The following is a 17947-nucleotide window of genomic DNA, read 5'->3' as shown; positions in this document are numbered from 1 at the left end:
CTTGCAGTAGTGATTGCAGCAAAAGGTGTTTGTGTTGGTATATCACAAAAAAATCCCAATAAAATACATTTAAGTTTGTGGATATAATATGAAAAAAATGTGGTAACGTTCATAGGATATGAATCTTTTTGAAGGCAATGTAAATGCAGAAAAATATGTATTTTTTTAAATAGTTGAGATAAAATTTTCCAATACCCTTTCATTTATCTCTTGTAGTGAAACAAAGCAATAATGATTTAAAATGTCCAAAGAATTGATTTTTTTTGTATTATATGATGAAAACAAATTATATATTTGCTGTTTGTGATACCTAAATAATCTGACATGACCAACTAGAATCCGATTGAAAAAAGTTGTATTAACATAATTGTCAAACTTACTATTGTGTGTTATGAGATAACAAATTAAAATTTTATTTAATATGTTTTATTTTTAAGAAATATACCGTTGTTACATTTTTGTCTACATTCTAATGTATAGATTTCTTGCAATGAGCGACGCACAACGGGATAATGCCTGAGCTAATGGTAAGGCAGTATGACTACTTCTCTTACTTTACCTCCTACCTGTAACATGGTAAATAAACCACTCAGAAACCTATAATAATGTAAAAAACACATCTGTGTAATTTATATAATACACAGCAGGTTTTACCAACTAAAATGAGACTAAAAGAATAATTTTTATATAACCTGCTGACAGAAAGCAATTTTCTAATTGTGGTATGATTTTACATTGTAATATCTGTGTGCAAGTAATAACATTTCCCAACGTGAAACCTATTGAAAGCAAAGAAAGGTATATATTTTATTTAAGAGAACATGATTTATTTAGGTAGCAATACCGACATAGAGGGGGTACTGGCATCCTAATTAAGCTGAGGGTATGCATATGCAGACAACCCTTTTATGCACCAATATTACTGGATGAATGACCTTGCTATAGATGCTGTGTTACAGATTAAGATAACATACAGTAAGGCTGAGTTTGGGTATATATATTTCTCACAGTCTATATACAAATTGCAATGTTTGTCTTATGACCTCAGTTAGGAACTTCATAGGCATATTGTTAGTAATGCAGTTAGTTTGGGTCAGGAGTACAGATGAGCGGACCCGAACTTAAAGTTTGGTGTTCATATCGAATACAGACTTAAAAAAAAAAATCAGTATTCGAGTTCAGAGTTTGGGTGCTTAACATATGCAAACCACTTGAGTGAGAATCGGGGTGCTCGGGTGCGCTTGGTTCTTAGCACAGTCTTTGACTGGTTCGCATTGAGGGTAAAATTAGCGTTATCGGATGTAGTGTGTACAAGAAAAAAAAATTCCTCCCTCCCCTGAAGTGCTGTGTTTATGGCTGGCTGTATGTGGGCGGAGAGCCGAACTGCCCAATCATGACTTCAAATGAGGTTCGGGTAAAGTTCGGAACCAGAACAGAACTTTATCTAAAGTCTGGCTGAACCCGCAGAACCCAAATTTCCACAGGCCGCGCACGGGGCGCTAATCTTTAGTCAGGAGACCCGCAGTCGATCCATTATTCTCCTGCATGGGAACAAGGAAATTTGAATTAACCCCTTAAAGGGAATCTGTCAGGTCTCCTGTGGGTCATTCCATGTCAAGTGAACCAATGATTATTACCTCTATATTTTTAATTCTTTTGAGATTTTGTTATTTGATAATAGAATTTTTTTTTTTTTAATTGATTCTCAAAGTTTGAAAAAAGTGCGAAATTTTGTATTGCCTGCCTTTACATTTCTCCTCATAACTCAGGCTAGAAATGAGATAGAGAGACAAAATAAACACCATTATACTCAGAACTGTACAGGCTTTCACTAGATATGTCACAAGAGTATCTTTGTTAGGGCTCTTCTCTACTTGCGATTTTCCTGTGCGAGTGTGATCCGATTGTCCACTAGCTTAGTTTTATACGACACGTCTTGTGCTCTCGGTGAAATCGCAGCATGCTGCGATTTGCACCGAGTCTCCGCTCTCGCACCCCCCATGCAAGCATATGGGAGCGAGAAAAAAATCAGAATACGGGTGGCATGCGAATGTCATACAGATGGCATACGCATGTCACATGGATCCTTGACACTTGCATACAGCATCGGACTGGCTACCGGAGGAATCTCCAGTAATACCAGTCCTGGACGCGGTTACATGAACTGAACTCTGGAGCTGTCACCTGAGCTCCGGAGTGCAGCCTGGACTGAACAGCGATCGCCGAGTGATTGATTCCCCGGAGATTGCTGTTCAGTTCAGCACAGCTGCAAATAGAGCGGGCAGAACTCTGGAGCTCAGGTGACAGCTCCGGAGTTCAGTGCAGGTAACCGCGGCCAGGCCTGGTATTACTAGAGATTCCTCCGGTAGCCAGTCCTACGCTGCTTGCATAAACACTCACATAGCACTTGCATGACGCTCGCACGTCATACGGATGCTATGTGAGAAAAAACAAAACACCGTACGCAGACCACACGCAGATCATACACAGGACACTCGACTCACATTTGTAGTCGAGTATCGCTGTGGTTTTTTTTTTTACGCAAGTGGAGAAGAGCTCTTAATGTTTTACCCATGCAAATGCAAACGTAAAACTTTAAAATGTATTTATGAAAAATTGGTTTCATTTAAAAATTTCCAAAACTGCACGTGTCTGCTATGCTCTTAGCCACATCTGTACCAAAATTCAAGTTGGGATCGCGAAGTGATCATATTTTAAAATATTTTACTATTGATAGCGTCAATGGGTCATTCCATATCAAGTGATCTAAATATGAATTTTTTTTTACCTGACATCTTTAGATTGTTTTTATTTTTTTCTATATGAAGTACAACTTTAGTTAATTACAAATTAAAAGATTTGAATTTTTTTTTTTTAATCAGTTATTTTTTTACAGATTTTTAAAGTTTGAAAAAAGTGCGAATTTTGGCGTTGTATGGCTTTACATTTTTTATCTCGGGCTACAAATAAGATAATGAAGTGGGAGAGGCATAATTTCTCAGAACTGTACCGGCTTTCATTTGATATGTCACAAGACTAGGTTTCTTTATATTTTGTTTGGGAAAAACCTAATTCAAACTTTTGATGCGCAATTGTGAAAAAAATGTTAGTTTGAAAATTGTGAAAAAATGCACAGTTATATTTGTACAGAGATTCAACTTGGGGACTACTGATGAGCCACCCCCCTAGTGTTTGAATTCGGTTCGTCGAACGGTGGGTGTGTTCGTCGAACGTTAAACGAGCGTTCGACGAACACCTTCGAACTCCATTGAGAACAATGGCAGGCAAACACAAACACATAATACATATACACATACAGTTAATAAACATTGCCATTATACTTACAGGTCCCCGCGACGCGTCCTGCAGACTCTGTCTCCCGCCGCTTCTCCTTCCGATCATCGCTGTGCCCTCCCGGTAACCAGCTCTGATGATAGGACCTTCCATGACGTCATAGCATGTGACCAGTCACGTATGTATTATCTCATTGGCTACAGACTGGTCACATGTATATGACGTCATGCTAGGTCCTGTCAGTGCATCTCTCCGGTACGCGGTGCTCGTTCGAGCATCTCTGTGTACCGGCGAGATGCTTGGGCACATGCTTGGCTCCCCGTTCCTGCATGTCGGCACAGGGAATCAGGTGATCGGAGATCACCATTGCTATAGTAACCCGGTCAGGTTACTATTGCAATGGTGGCAGCAGTGATGTCACCGCTTACCAACCTGCAGCCTCTGCTTACTCATTGAGTGATTAGACTGCATGTGAGCAGCAGCGTTCTTCCTCCCATGCAGTGCTGTCTGATGTAGCAGAGCTGCATGGGTTGAAGGAGAAAGAAGACAGAAGACCAGGATCGTGGAGGGGTGAGAGGGAGTAATAAACATGGAGTCTCTAAGTGTGTCTGTGTATTTATTTCTATTAAAGTATTTTTTCTGTGTGGTGTCTTTTTTTAACCCTTTATTGGAGATTCTTAATGGCCCAGTCAAACTTGCCTGACATTAGGAATCTCTGTCTTAATACTAGCTATCAAAACAAAGCTAGTATTAACCCCTTATTACCCAGCAAGCCACCCGGCATCAGGGCTGCTGGAAGAGTTGGATACAGCGCCAGATGATGGCGCTTCTATGAAAGCGCCATTTTCTGGGGCGGCTGCGGACTGCAATTCGCAGCGGAGGGGCCCAGAAAGCTTGGGCCAACCTGTTCTGCGGATTCCAATCCCCAGCCGCCTAGTTGTACCTGGCTGGACACAAAAATAGGGCGAAGCCCATGTCTTTTTTTTTTTTTTCTTTTCATTATTTCATGAAATTCATGAAATAATTAAAATAAGGGCTTCCCTATATTTTTAGTTCCAGCCGGGTACAAATACGCAGCCGTACCTGCCTGCTGTACCTGGCTAGCATACAAAAATATGGCGAAGCCCATGTCATTTTTTTGGGAGGCAAAAAACTCCTGCATACAGTCCTGGATGGAGTATGCTGAGCCTTGTAGTTCTCCAGCTGCTGTCTGTATGGAGGAGAGTAGACAGCAGCTGCAGAACTACAAGGCTCAGCATCCTCCATCTAGGACTGTATGCTGGAGGGAGAGGCAGAGGGAGCAGAGAGAGGAGAGAGAGGAGAGAACAGAGAGAGAAGAGAGAGAGAAGAGGGAGAGAGGAGAGAGAGAGGAGAGAGAGGAGAGAGAAGAGAGAGAAGAGAGAAGAGAGGGAGGGGAGAGAGGAGAGAGAGAGAAGAGGGAGAGAAGAGAGAGAGAGGAGAAAGAGGAGAGAGAGGAGAGAGATAGAGGAGAGAGAAGATAGGAAGGAGAGAGAAGAGAGGAAGGAGAGAGAAGAGAGGGAGGAAAGAAAAGAGAGAGGGAGGAGAGAGAAGAGAGAGGGGAGAGAGAACAGAGAGAAGAGAGAGAGAGAGAAGAGAGAGAGGAGAGAGAAGAGAGGGAGGAGAGAGAGAGAAGAGAGAGAGAAGAGAGAGAGAGAGAGAGAGAGAGAGAGAAGAGAGAGGGAAGAGAGAGGGAAGAGAGAGGGAAGAGAGAGGGAAGAGAGAGGAAGAGAGAGGGAAGAGAGAGGGAAGAGAGAGGGAAGAGAGAGGGAAGAGAGAGGGAAGAGAGAGGGAAGAGAGAGGGAAGAGAGAGGGAAGAGAGAGGGAAGAGAGAGGGAAGAGAGAGGGAAGAGAGAGGGAAGAGAGAGGGAAGAGAGAGGGAAGAGAGAGGGAAGAGAGAGGGAAGAGAGAGGGAAGAGAGAGGGAAGAGAGGGGAGAGAGAGAGGAGAGAGAGAAGAGAGAGAGAAGAGAGAAGAGAGAGAGAAGAGAGAGAGAAGAGAGAGGGAGATAGAGGGAAGAGAGAGAGGAGAGAGAGGATAGAGAGAGAAGAGAGAGAGGAGAGAGAGGGAGCGAGAGAGAGAGACGGAGAGAGAGAGAGAGAGAGAGAGAGAGAGAGAGACACACGCCAGGCACTACCACCCCCATCATCATCCCCGCACACACCCCGGCACTACCGCACTCATCATCATCCCTGCATTATACCCCAACACTACCATCATCATCATCATCACCGCACACCCCCCCGGCAGTATCGCCCCCATCGTCATCCCTGCACACACCCCAGCACTAATGCACTCATCATCATCACCGCACACACCCCGACACTACCGCACTCATCATCATCACCGCACACACGCAGGCACTACCGCACCCATCATCATCTCCACACACACCCCGACAGTACCGCAACCATCGTCATCCCCGCAACACACCCCGACACTACTGCACTCATCATCATCACCGCACACATGCAGGCACTACCGCGCTCATTATCATCACCGCACACACCCCGACAGTACCGCACTCATCATCATCACCGCACACACCCTGACAGTACCGCCCCCATCGTCTTCCCTACACACACCCCGGCACTACCACACTCATCATCATCACTGCACACACCCCGGCAGTACCGTCCCCATCATCATCCCCGCACACAAGCAAGCACTACCGCACTCATCATCATCCCCGGACACACCCCGACAGTAATGCCCCCATCGTCATCCTTGCACACACCCCCGGCACTACCGCACTCATCATCATCACCGCACACACACTGGCACTACCGCACTCATCATCATCACCTCACACACCCCGGCATTACCGCACTCATCATCATCACCGCACACACACAGGCACTACCGCACTCATCATCATCACCGCACACACCCCGACATTACCCCACTCATCCTCATTCCTGCACACACCCCGGCACTACCGCACCCATTATCATCCCGGCACACACCCCGACAGTACCACCCCCATCGTCATCCCCGCACACACCCCAACACTACCGCACTCATCATCATCACCGCACAAACCCCTGCACTACCGCACCCATAACTTTCCGCGCACACACCCCGGCACTACTGCACTCATCATCATCACCGCACACACCCCGACACTACCGTCCCCATCATCATCCCCGCACACACGCAAGCACTACCTGAGTGAAGTCTCCGGTGACAGGGCGGCTCACTTCAGTTGCTGCGTGGAGCTGACACAGAGCGGTCGTGTTCTACGGCGCTCCCTGTCAGCTTCATGTAGCAGAGCTGAAAGCGTAGTGTGGATTACTTCAGACCTGGATGGGTATTTGTGGATTAATAAAGTGGTAAATGAGGTTTTTTTTTTCTCTTTTATTCCAAATAAAGGATTTTTCGTTGTGTGTTTATTTGCTTTCACTTACAGGTTAATCATGGAAGGTATCTCGGGGAGACGCCTGTCATGATTAACCTTGGACTTAGTGACAGCTGTAAGCTGTCATTTAACTCCTTATTACCCCAATTGCCACCATACCAGGGTAATTCGGGATGAGCCGGGTAGAGTCCCGGGACTGTCGCATCTAATGGATGCGGCAATTCCGGCTAGCTGCTGGCTAATATTGTTAGGGTGGTGGGCTCCCCATAACGTGATGCTCCCCATCCTGACAATACCAGCCTCCAGCCGTGTGGCTTTATCTTGGCTGGTATCAAAATTGGGGGGAACCGCAGGTTTTTTTTTTTTTAATTATTTATTTATTTATTTTCCTGCCCAATATAGACCCGCCCGGCGGCGGCTGTGATTGGTTGTAGGGAGACAGCTGTCACTCAGTGTGGGGGCGTGTCTGACTGCAACCAATCATGGGCGCCGGTGGGTGGGGAAAGCAGGGAATACCAGATTGAATAATGAGCGGCAGCCATTTTCAAAAGAGGAAAAGCCGCCAGAGCTTTGTGACAGCTGTGCAGCTGATCGGTGAGTAGGAAAGAGAGAGGGATTGTGCTGAGGACGCAGGACGCATGCAAATACACAACATGCGCTGTGAAAAGCCATGCTTTTGGTGATCGAACCGTTATCGAATGGTAACTCGAATGGTCGAACGTGAAGCAAATAGTTCGAGTTCGTCGAACGACTCGAACACCGCCCAAAACCTCTCGAATTTGAAATTGGCGAACGGTTCGCTTTGAACATCGCTCATCTCTACTTGGGACCTATCAAATTTATATATTTTTTTATTTTATGGTTGTGTGAGTTACTACAACCTATTGAATAAAACATTTAAAAGCAACAAAAAAGAAACACAAAAACCAAATCCTGTAAGTGCCAGGAAAAATACAGCTTAATCATCAGAACACAACTTGCTCAGCATTTTAAACCTGAATGCACTGAACAAACCAAAAGAAAAAAGGTGATCATATCATCAAGTTTGATTAAACAAGATTAAAAAACCCAAGAATTTTAACCCCTATTCATACATGTATATTTGTTTTCTGTTATATTACTAAACATGTCATTTATGAAGTGTTTAAGAAGAATAGTACAGTAGTTAAATCATCGTTAAAATATGAACTAATAAAACAATTAATAATATGTTTTTAAATGGCCTTTTATCATCAATTTGTCCCTTCTGGTGGGTGAAATGTAATCTTGTCCATAAGCGCTTACTAGCAATCGAAATTTCATTTTGTGTCAAAGAGTATGTACGGCCTGTCACGGTGTTCGGCTCCACCTAAGTTAATATCTTACTTTTGTGCACTTTTAAAGTGTCTGGCTTTCTTAGATACACAAAGGATGGCGCTGGACCAGAAGGATGCAATATAGTCAATTCTACTTCTTCATTTTCACAATTTTTGGAGTGTACATTAGCCAGCCACCCGCGCCAATGATATTCACAGGTCACATGGCCAGTTATGTCATCCATTGCCAATCTTGTGCCGCCTTCTACCACTTCATGGACTTCACTGTTTTGCTGAATGAAAAAATCCTTGTTTTTAATTCTGTTTCACTACATGGAATGAAAGTGTGGTATTGCTGAGTCCAGGGGCGTAACTACCAGGGTCGCAGAGGTTGCGACTGAAATCGGACCTGCGGGGTAATGGGGCCCGCCCTGCAGATCAGCAGCCGGCTCCTCTCTGTAAGAGAGGAGCTGCGCTGATCATTGGCAGACCACGCTGTCGGTAGGGGAGGAGGCCCTCGCAACTAAGCTGGAGGGCCATGCAATAAAGTATTATATATACAAAAACAAAGGAGGGAGTAAATACGTGCAATTAATAGAAAATTTTAATGTATATAAACAGTTACAAAAATGTACATGAGATAAAGAAGCATACGTCAGGGAAAAAAATACATACATAAAGTCCCCGTAAAACATCCTACTTGCTGGTATATATATACTGGGAAAGTAACTGGGGTGTATAGAATGGTATAGCACAATAGCTGTCGCTAAATGAGGTGTAGGGCCAGTAAGGACAATTACTGGGGGGGCTGCGTCAAGGAAAGGTATAAATGGAATGACTAAGTAATAGCAACCACCCTTGGTACTGCCAGGAATAAATGCTGCATGGGTTAAAATGTCCAGCCATAAAGGGGTGTAGCGCAAGTGCATAGGTTAGATAGCATGGAATCACAACCCATATAGTGCAAATCAGCAGACCAGGTCAGCAGACAAATGCTTACCAGTGGAGGAGGTTCAGGGGGACAACAGAGTGGGCATCCGACGGCCGTTTCGCGGTGCAAGGACCGCTTCTTCCGGGAGGAAAATAGTATATGGTGTCAAGGAAACTGCTGAGTGCCGAACAGCCCAGGAACCAGTAAGAGACCCTCCTATGTTCACGTGCAGACCTGCAGGACACTCTGCCCCTCTCCCTGCTAAGCACCAGGGGAGAAGATGGAGGCCGCATCCAAAGAGCAGCAGCTGATTTCTGCAGGAGAGGACGTCAGAGCTGAGGGAACAGCAGGAAGATGGAGGCCGCTCCACATTCACAGCAGGAGAGGAAGAGCAAGAAAAACTCCACAGGTCATCAGAGTGGGGAGTATATACTTATTGGATCTGTCTGTTTGCTTGTACTGTATATAATTGTGGATGTGTATGTGTGTGTGTGTATGTGTGTGTGTGTGTGTGTGTATACGTGTGTGTGTATGTCCGCTAAAGGAATCCGCACCGTCGCATTTACAATCACGAAATTTTGCACAGACACTCCATGTGACTCATAGACTATGTTTGAGCGGGAAAATATAACCCCGTGCTTTCCAGTTACTCTACAAAAATCATGCAGCCATTAAACTGAATGGAGCTGGGAGCTGCAGCCTATAAATAACAACTGTCAGTGTTTGCTATAGGAACAAAATAAACTGTTAGTATAAGATAGGATAGACGGATAGAGAGAGACAGAAAAAGACAGACAGACATAGAGCGACAGACTGAGAAAGAGACAGCCCGGCAAAGAGACAGCCCGGCAAAGAGACAGCCCGGCAAAGAGACAGCCCGGCAAAGAGACAGCCCGGCAAAGAGACAGCCCGGCAAAGAGACAGCCCGGCAAAGAGACAGCCCGGCAAAGAGACAGACGCCCAAAGAGATAGACCTGGAAAGAGACAGACGGGCAAAGAGACAGACGGGCAAAGAGGCAGACGGGCAAAGAGGCAGATGGGCAAAGAGACAGACGGGCAAAGAGACAGACGGGCAAAGAGACAGACGGGCAAAGAGACAGACGGGCAAAGAGACAGACGGGGAAAGAGACAGACGGGGAAAGAGACAGACGGGGAAAGAGACAGACGGGGAAAGAGACAGACGGGGGAAAGAGACAGACGGGGAAAGAAACAGACGGGGAAAGAGACAGACGGGGAAAGAGACAGCCCTGGAAAGAGACAGTCCTGGAAAAAGACAGCCCGGCAAAGAGACAGCCCGGCAAAAAGACAGCCCGGCAAAGAAACAGCCCGGCAAAGAGACAGACGGGCAAAGAGACAGACGGGCAAAGAGACAGACGGGCAAAGAGACAGACGGGCAAAGAGACAGACGGGCAAAGAGACAGACGGGGAAAGAGACAGACGGGGAAAGAGACAGACGGGGAAAGAGACAGACGGGGAAAGAGACAGTCCTGGAAACAGACAGCCCGGCAAAGAGACAGCCCGGCAAAGAGACAGCCCGGCAAAGAGACAGCCCGGCAAAGAGACAGCCCGGCAAAGAGACAGCCCGGCAAAGAGACAGCCCGGCAAAGAGACAGCCCGGCAAAGAGACAGCCCGGCAAAGAGACAGACGGGCAAAGAGACAGACGGGCAAAGAGACAGACGGGCAAAGAGACAGACGGGCAAAGAGACAGACGGGCAAAGAGACAACCCTGGAAAGAGACAGACGGGCAAAGAGACAGATGGGCAAAGAGACAGACGAGGAAAGAGACAGACCTGGAAAGAGACAGACCTGGAAAGAGACAGACCGGGAAAGAGACAGACCGGGAAAGAGACAGACCGGGAAAGAGACAGACCGGGAAAGAGACAGACCGGGAAAGAGACAGACCGGGAAAGAGACAGACCGGGAAAGAGACAGACCGGGAAAGAGACAGACCGGGAAAGAGACAGACCGGGAAAGAGACAGACCGGGGAAAGAGACAGACCGGGAAAGAGACAGACCGGGAAAGAGACAGACCGGGAAAGAGACAGACCGGGAAAGAGACAGACCGGGAAAGAGACAGCTGGGCAAAGAGACAGCCGGGTAAAGAGACAGCCAGGCAAAAAGACAGCCAGGCAAAAAGACAGCCGAGCAAAAAGACAGCCGGGCAAAAAGACAGATGGGCAAAGAGACAGAGAGAGACAGACAGATACAGAGATTGAGACAGATAGACTGATGCAAATATAGAGAGATAGAAACAGACAGACAAGGAAAGAGACAGACAGCGACACACAGACAGAGACTGGGAGAGAGACAGAGAGACAGTTACTATCCCGGGCAACGCCGGGTACTACAGGAAGTATATATATACATATATATATACATATATATATATATATATATATATATCTAATATATAAAGCTGAATGTGTGTATGTCCAGGATTGGCATCTGCACCATCGCAATATAGATATAGCCACAAACTTTTGCACACCTGGATCCCGAGAGCGTCATAGGCTATGTTGTGAGGCAAAATTTTAACCCCGCACGTTCCAACATATCAATCAATTTTGCCCCTATCTGCATAATGGGGAAAAAGTGAAACGAAAAGTGGATCTGCACCGTCGCATTTACAATCACAAAATTTTGCACAGACACCTCATGTGACATAAGGAACGTCGTAGACTATGTTTCAATAGGAAAATTTAACCCCGCGCTTTACAGTTACTCTCCAAAAAACATGCCTCCATTAAAGTAAATGGAGCCTGGAACTACAGGTTATTAGTAGGAGCTGTGAGAGGTTGCTATAGGAACAAAAGACATTCATAGTATAAGAAGCTTACATGTGAGGTAATAAGATGTCGGTGGGGAGACGGATAGAGAGAGACAGAGAGAGACAGACAGGGAAAGAGACAGAGAGATAGAGACAGACAGGGAAAGAGACAGAGAGAGAGACAAACGGTGAAAGAGACAGACAGACAGACAGTGAAAAAGACAGACAGAGACAGACGGGGAAAGAGACAGATCTGGAAAGAGACAGATGGGGAAAGAGACAGACAGACAGACATGCAGACAGGAACAGAGACAGGCAGACAGGGAAGGAGGAGACAGCCAGAGAGACAGACAAAGATGGGGAAAGACACAGACCTTGTTAGAGACAGACAGGGAAAGAGACAGATAAATAGAGACAGACAAAGACAGGCAGACAGGGAAAGCGACAGACAGGAAAAGACAAAGAGACAGGGAGACAGACGGGGAAAGAGACAGACATGGGAAAGAGACAGACCTGGAAAGATACAGATGGGGAAAGAAACAGAGAGATAGAGACAGACAAACAAAGAGACAGACAGAGACAGGCAGACGGGGAAAGAGACAGACGGGGAAAGAGGCAGACGGGGAAAGAGGCAGACGGGGAAAGAGGCAGACGGGGAAAGAGGCAGACGGGGAAAGAGGCAGACGGGGTAAGAGGCAGACGGGGAAAGAGGCAGACGGGGAAAGAGGCAGACCGGGAAAGAGGCAGACCGGGAAAGAGGCAGACCTGGAAAGAGGCAGACCTGGAAAGAGACAGAAAGAGACAGATCTGGAAAGAGACAGATCTGGAAAGAGACAGATCTGGAAAGAGACAGATCTGGAAAGAGACAGATCTGGAAAGAGACAGATCTGGAAAGAGACAGATCTGGAAAGAGACAGACGGAGCACATTACTTGGCCAATTTAGTTAAATCTGTGTGGAATATCTGTGGTGTTGAAATATATGTTGTGAAATGCTTCCATTAGCTTAGTTTTTGCCTTTTAATAATTACATTTCTATCTACTTGTTTTGTGGTTTTTCTGTGCAGAATACATTTTTGTTAATACATTCTATTTTGATAACAGCAGTTATTAACCCGGGCGAAGCCGGGTAGTACAGCTAGTATGTATGTATATGGGGAGTGCGCAGCATGGGGATGGAGCACGATGGGGAGTGCGCAGCATGGGGATGGAGCACGATGGGGAGTGCGCAGCATGGCGATAGAGCACGATGGGGGGTGCGCAGCATGGGGGATGGAGCACGATGGGGGGTGCGCAGCATGGGGGATGGAGCACGATGGGGAGTTCGCAGCATGGGGGATAGAGCACGATGGGGGGGTGCGCAGCATGGGGGATGGAGCACGATGGGGAGTGCGCAGCATGGGGGATGGAGCACGTTTGGGGAGTGCGCAGCATGGGGGATGGAGCACGATGGGGGGTGCACAGCATGGGGATGGAGCACGATGGGGAGTGCGCAGCATGGGGGATAGAGCACGATGGGGGTGCGCAGCATGGGGGATGGAGCACGATGGGGAGTGCGCAGCATGGGGATGGAGCACGATGGGGAGTGCGCAGCATGGCGATAGAGCACGATGGGGGGTGCGCAGCATGGCGATAGAGCACGATGGGGGGTGCGCAGCATGGGGGATGGAGCACGATGGGGAGTGCGCAGCATGGGGATGGAGCACGATGGGGAGTGCGCAGCATGGGGGATAGAGCACGATGGGGGTGCACAGCATGGGGGATGGAGCACGATGGGGGTGCGCAGCATGGGGGATGGAGCACGATGGGGAGTGCGCAGCATGGGGATGGAGCACGATGGGGAGTGCGCAGCATGGGGGATAGAGCACGATGGGGGGTGCGCAGCATGGGGGATGGAGCACGATGGGGACTGCGCAGCATAGGGGATGGAGCACCTTTGGGAGTGCGCAGCATAGGGGATAGAGCACGATGGGGGGTGCGTAGCATGGGGGATGGAGCACGATGGGGAAGTGCGCAGCATGGGAGATGGAGCACGATGGGGGGTGCGCAGCTTGGGGGATGGAGCACGATGGCGGGTGCGCAGCATGGGGGATGGAGCACGATGGGGAGTGCGCAGCATGGGGGATGGAGCACGATGGGGAGTGCGCAGCATGGGGGATGGAGCACGATGGGGGGTGCGCAGCATGGGGGATGGAGCACGATGGGGGGTGCGCAGCATGGGGATGGAGCACGATGGGGAGTGCGCAGCATGGAGGATAGATAACGATGGGGGGTGCGCAGCATGGGGGATGGAGCACGTTTGGGAGTGCGCAGCATAGGGGATGGAGCACGATGGGGAGTGCGCAGCATGGGGGATGGAGCACGATGGGGAATGCGCAGCATGGAGGATGGAGCACGATGGGGAATGCGCAGCATGGGGGATGGAGCACGATGGGGAATGCGCAGCATAGGGAATGGAGCACAATGGGGAGTGGGGATGGAGCACGATGGGGGGTGCGCAGCATGGGGGATGGAGCACGATGGGGGGTGCACATCTCCCCCCAAAACACACACACACACACACACACACACACACACACACACACACTCACTGCCACACACGCACTGCACAACACACCACACACACACTGGGAACCACAAACACTGCCCTACACAGACACCCACACACACAACGCCGCACACACACAACACCCAACACACAAACACCGCGGCACACACAAATATACGCACACACCCACACAAACCGCGCAACACACATACACAATGATACAGACACACAGCGCTCTACAAACAACGCAACACACAAACAACACCGCTCTCACCCCCCGCCACACCCAGACAACACCCAGAATATGTACAGCGCCCCTACACAAACACTTGCTAACTACACACAAGAACATCTATATATATAACAAAAATCATACATGAACTACACAATACGTAAATTCTAGAATACCCGATGCGTAGAATCGGGCCACCTTCTAGTAATATATATATATATATATATATATATATATATATATATATATGTATATATATATATATATATATATATATATATATATATGATACACACGTTTGAAAGTGTGCATACAGTATATGTACCTCTGTGCATAAATAGTATGTGTAGACGTGTAATACAGTGTATATATATGTGTGTGTGTGTGTACATAGTATATGTACCTGTGTGTGTTTGCATAGTATATGTACCTGTGTGTGTGTGTTTACATAGTATATGTACGTGTGTGTCTTTACATAGTATATGTACCTGTGTGTGTTTACATAGTATATGTACCTGTGTGTGTGTTTAGTGTGTCTTTACATAGTATATGTACCTGTGTGTTTACATAGTATATGTACCTGTGTGTGTTTAGTGTGTCTTTACATAGTATATGTACCTGTGTGTGTGTGTGTGTAGGGTATGTTTACATAGTATATGTACCTGTGTGTGTTTACATTGTATATGTACCTGTGTGTGTATATGTGTGTGTGTGTTTAGTGTGTCTTTACATAGTATATGTACCTGTGTGTGTATGTGTGTGTGTGTGTGTGTAGTGTGTTTACATAGTATATGTACCTGTGTGTGTTTACATAGTGTATGCACCTGTGTGTGTTTAGTGTGTCGTTTACATAGTACTTGTACCTGTGTGTGTGTGTGTGTGTGTAGGGTATGTTTACATAGTATATGTACCTGTGTGTGTTTACATAGTATATGTACCTGTGTGTGTGTTTACATAGTATATGTACCTGTGTGTGTGTTTACATAGTATATGTACCTATGTGTGTGTTTGCATAGTATATGTACCTGTGTGTGTGTGTTTACATAGTATATGTACGTGTGTGTCTTTACATAGTATATGTACCTGTGTGTGTTTACATAGTATATGTACCTGTGTGTGTGTGTTTAGTGTGTCTTTACATAGTATATGTACCTGTGTGTTTACATAGTATATGTACATGTGTGTGTGTTTAGTGTGTCTTTACATAGTATATGTACCTGTGTGTGTGTGTGTGTAGGGTATGTTTACATAGTATATGTACCTGTGTGTCTTTACATAGTATATGTACCTGTGTGTGTATGTGTGTGTAGTGTGTGTTTACATAGTATATGTACCTGTGTGTGTTTACATAGTGTATGCACCTGTGTGTGTTTAGTGTGTCGTTTACATAGTACATGTACCTGTGTGTGTGTGTGTAGGGTATGTTTACATAGTATATGTACCTGTGTGTGTTTACATAGTATATGTACCTGTGTGTGTGTGTTTACATAGTATATGTACCTGTGTGTGTTTACATAGTGTATGCACCTGTGTGTGTTTAGTGTGTCGTTTACATAGTACATGTACCTGTGTGTGTGTGTGTAGGGTATGTTTACATAGTATATGTACCTGTGTGTGTTTACATAGTATATGTACCTGTGTGTGTGTGTTTACATAGTATATGTACCTGTGTGTGTGTTTACATAGTATATTTACGTTTGTGTGTTTACATAGTATATGTACGTGTGTGTGTTTACCTAGTATATTTACGTGTGTGTGTGTTTACATAGTATATTTACGTGTATGTGTTTACATAGTATATGTACCATTGTGTGTTTACATAGTATATGTACGTGTGTGTGTTTACATAGTATATGCACGTGTGTGTGTGTGTGTGTGTGTTTACATAGTACATGTACGTGTGTGTGTGTTTATCCTCAGAACCAGCAATTCCTCTTTGCTACTGCTCTGATCTATGTTTGCAGCAGTGATATCATGACTAAAACATGTGACTGCTGGAGCCAATCACTGAGCTAAGCCGTCACGCCATGGAAGATGGTGTCAGTTGCGGAGCCCTGTGATTAGCTAAAGTGGTCACATGTGACATTATTACTGCAGCCTGTAGACGGAGCAGCAGAGACATCACTGGACCAGGTGAAAATGAGTAACTCCGATTTTATTTTTTCCAAGTGCAAGATGATCAGCACAACAAAACTTAAAATGGTAAAATGGAAGACACCAAGAGGCAGTGGGGCGGTGTGGGAAGGGTTCGGGAGGGGGGCATAGTCAATTCTTGCACAGGGGCCCTTTGCTCTCGGTGTCCAAGCCCACCCCTGGAGGATTTGAGGGTTTTTTTTAATCCGTGAGTACACAGTGGCCAGAGGCCTATGGGGGTACATTACACAGTATGGGGCGGTGTAATAAAATATGAGGGACAGCTTATACATATTTTGGAGATACATTATAATACTTGTAGGTATATGTGGTGCATTAAATGGTATTGGGGCTGTATAATACAATATGAAGGACTATGGGTGTATTATAAAACATTCAGAACTAGCTGAACAGAGCTGCATTATAATATATAGAGGACTATGGGTGTGCATTAAATGGTATGTGGGCTGCATAATACAATAGGGAGGACAGTGGGCTGCCTGAGAAAACATGGAGGACAATGGGGCTGCATTACTGCATAGGTATGTGTGTAAAAGCAAACAGACAGATCCAATAAGTATATACTCACCACTCTGATAGCCTGTGGAGTTTTTCTTGCTCTTCCTCTCCTGCTGTGAATGTGGAGCGGCCTCCATCTTCCTGCTATTCCCTCAGCTCTGACGTCCTCTCCTGCAGAAATCAGCTGCTGCTCTTTGGCTGCGGCCTCCATCTTCTCCCCTGGTGCTTAGCAGGGGGAGGGGCAGAGTGTCCTGCAGATCTGCAAAGGAACATAGGAGGGTCTCTTACTGGTACCGGGGCTATTCAGCACTCGGCAGTTTCCTGGTGAGTGTCGGACCCCAGACATATATAATACTTTATTGCATGGCCCTCCAGCTTAGTTGCGAGGGCCCCCTCCCCTCTGTGCCCCGGTACCACAATTGCACAGGCTATGTCAGTCACTACACTATCCTCACCACCCCTCGTTCCCTCGGTCAGCTTCCTTCCGTTCTGCGCTCTGTTGTTTCATCTCAGCAGCGCGCAGTGATGACGTCAACACGCTCTGCGAGCGCAGGCACAGGGGGAGAATGAAGAAAAATGGAACGGAGCGCTCCTCTCCATTTTTCTGCATTGCTGTGTGCGATGACGGGTGAGGGGGGCCCGGGTCTCTTCGCCGCCGCTGACACCGGGACCCCTGACTCACGGGTGTATACAGACAGCGTGGTCTGCCACTGATCAGCGCAGCTCCTCTCTTGCAGAGAATAGCTGGCTGCTGATCTGCAGGGCGGGCCCCATAACCCCGCTAGCCCAGTTGCAGTCGCGACCTCTGCGACCGCAGTAGTTACGCCCTTGTGTTCAGTACAGACCCCGAACTT

The 17947-nt window shown here is 46.7% G+C and overlaps 1 long non-coding RNA gene across 1 annotated transcript in view; it reads right to left on the bottom strand.

Moving 5' to 3' along the window:
* LOC142309773 (uncharacterized) overlaps positions 1-17300 on the bottom strand; it is a 193910-nt gene extending 176610 nt beyond the window's left edge. Inside the window, exon 1 of the long non-coding RNA XR_012753992.1 lies at positions 17164-17300. This is a non-coding gene — a long non-coding RNA (uncharacterized LOC142309773). The remainder of the gene's footprint in view (positions 1-17163) is intronic.
* Positions 17301-17947: the final 647 nt, after the last annotated feature.

Source organism: Anomaloglossus baeobatrachus, chromosome 5 (assembly GCF_048569485.1).
Source record: "Anomaloglossus baeobatrachus isolate aAnoBae1 chromosome 5, aAnoBae1.hap1, whole genome shotgun sequence".
Lineage (NCBI taxonomy): Eukaryota > Metazoa > Chordata > Amphibia > Anura > Aromobatidae > Anomaloglossus > Anomaloglossus baeobatrachus.
This window is presented reverse-complemented; position numbering and strand designations above follow the sequence as displayed.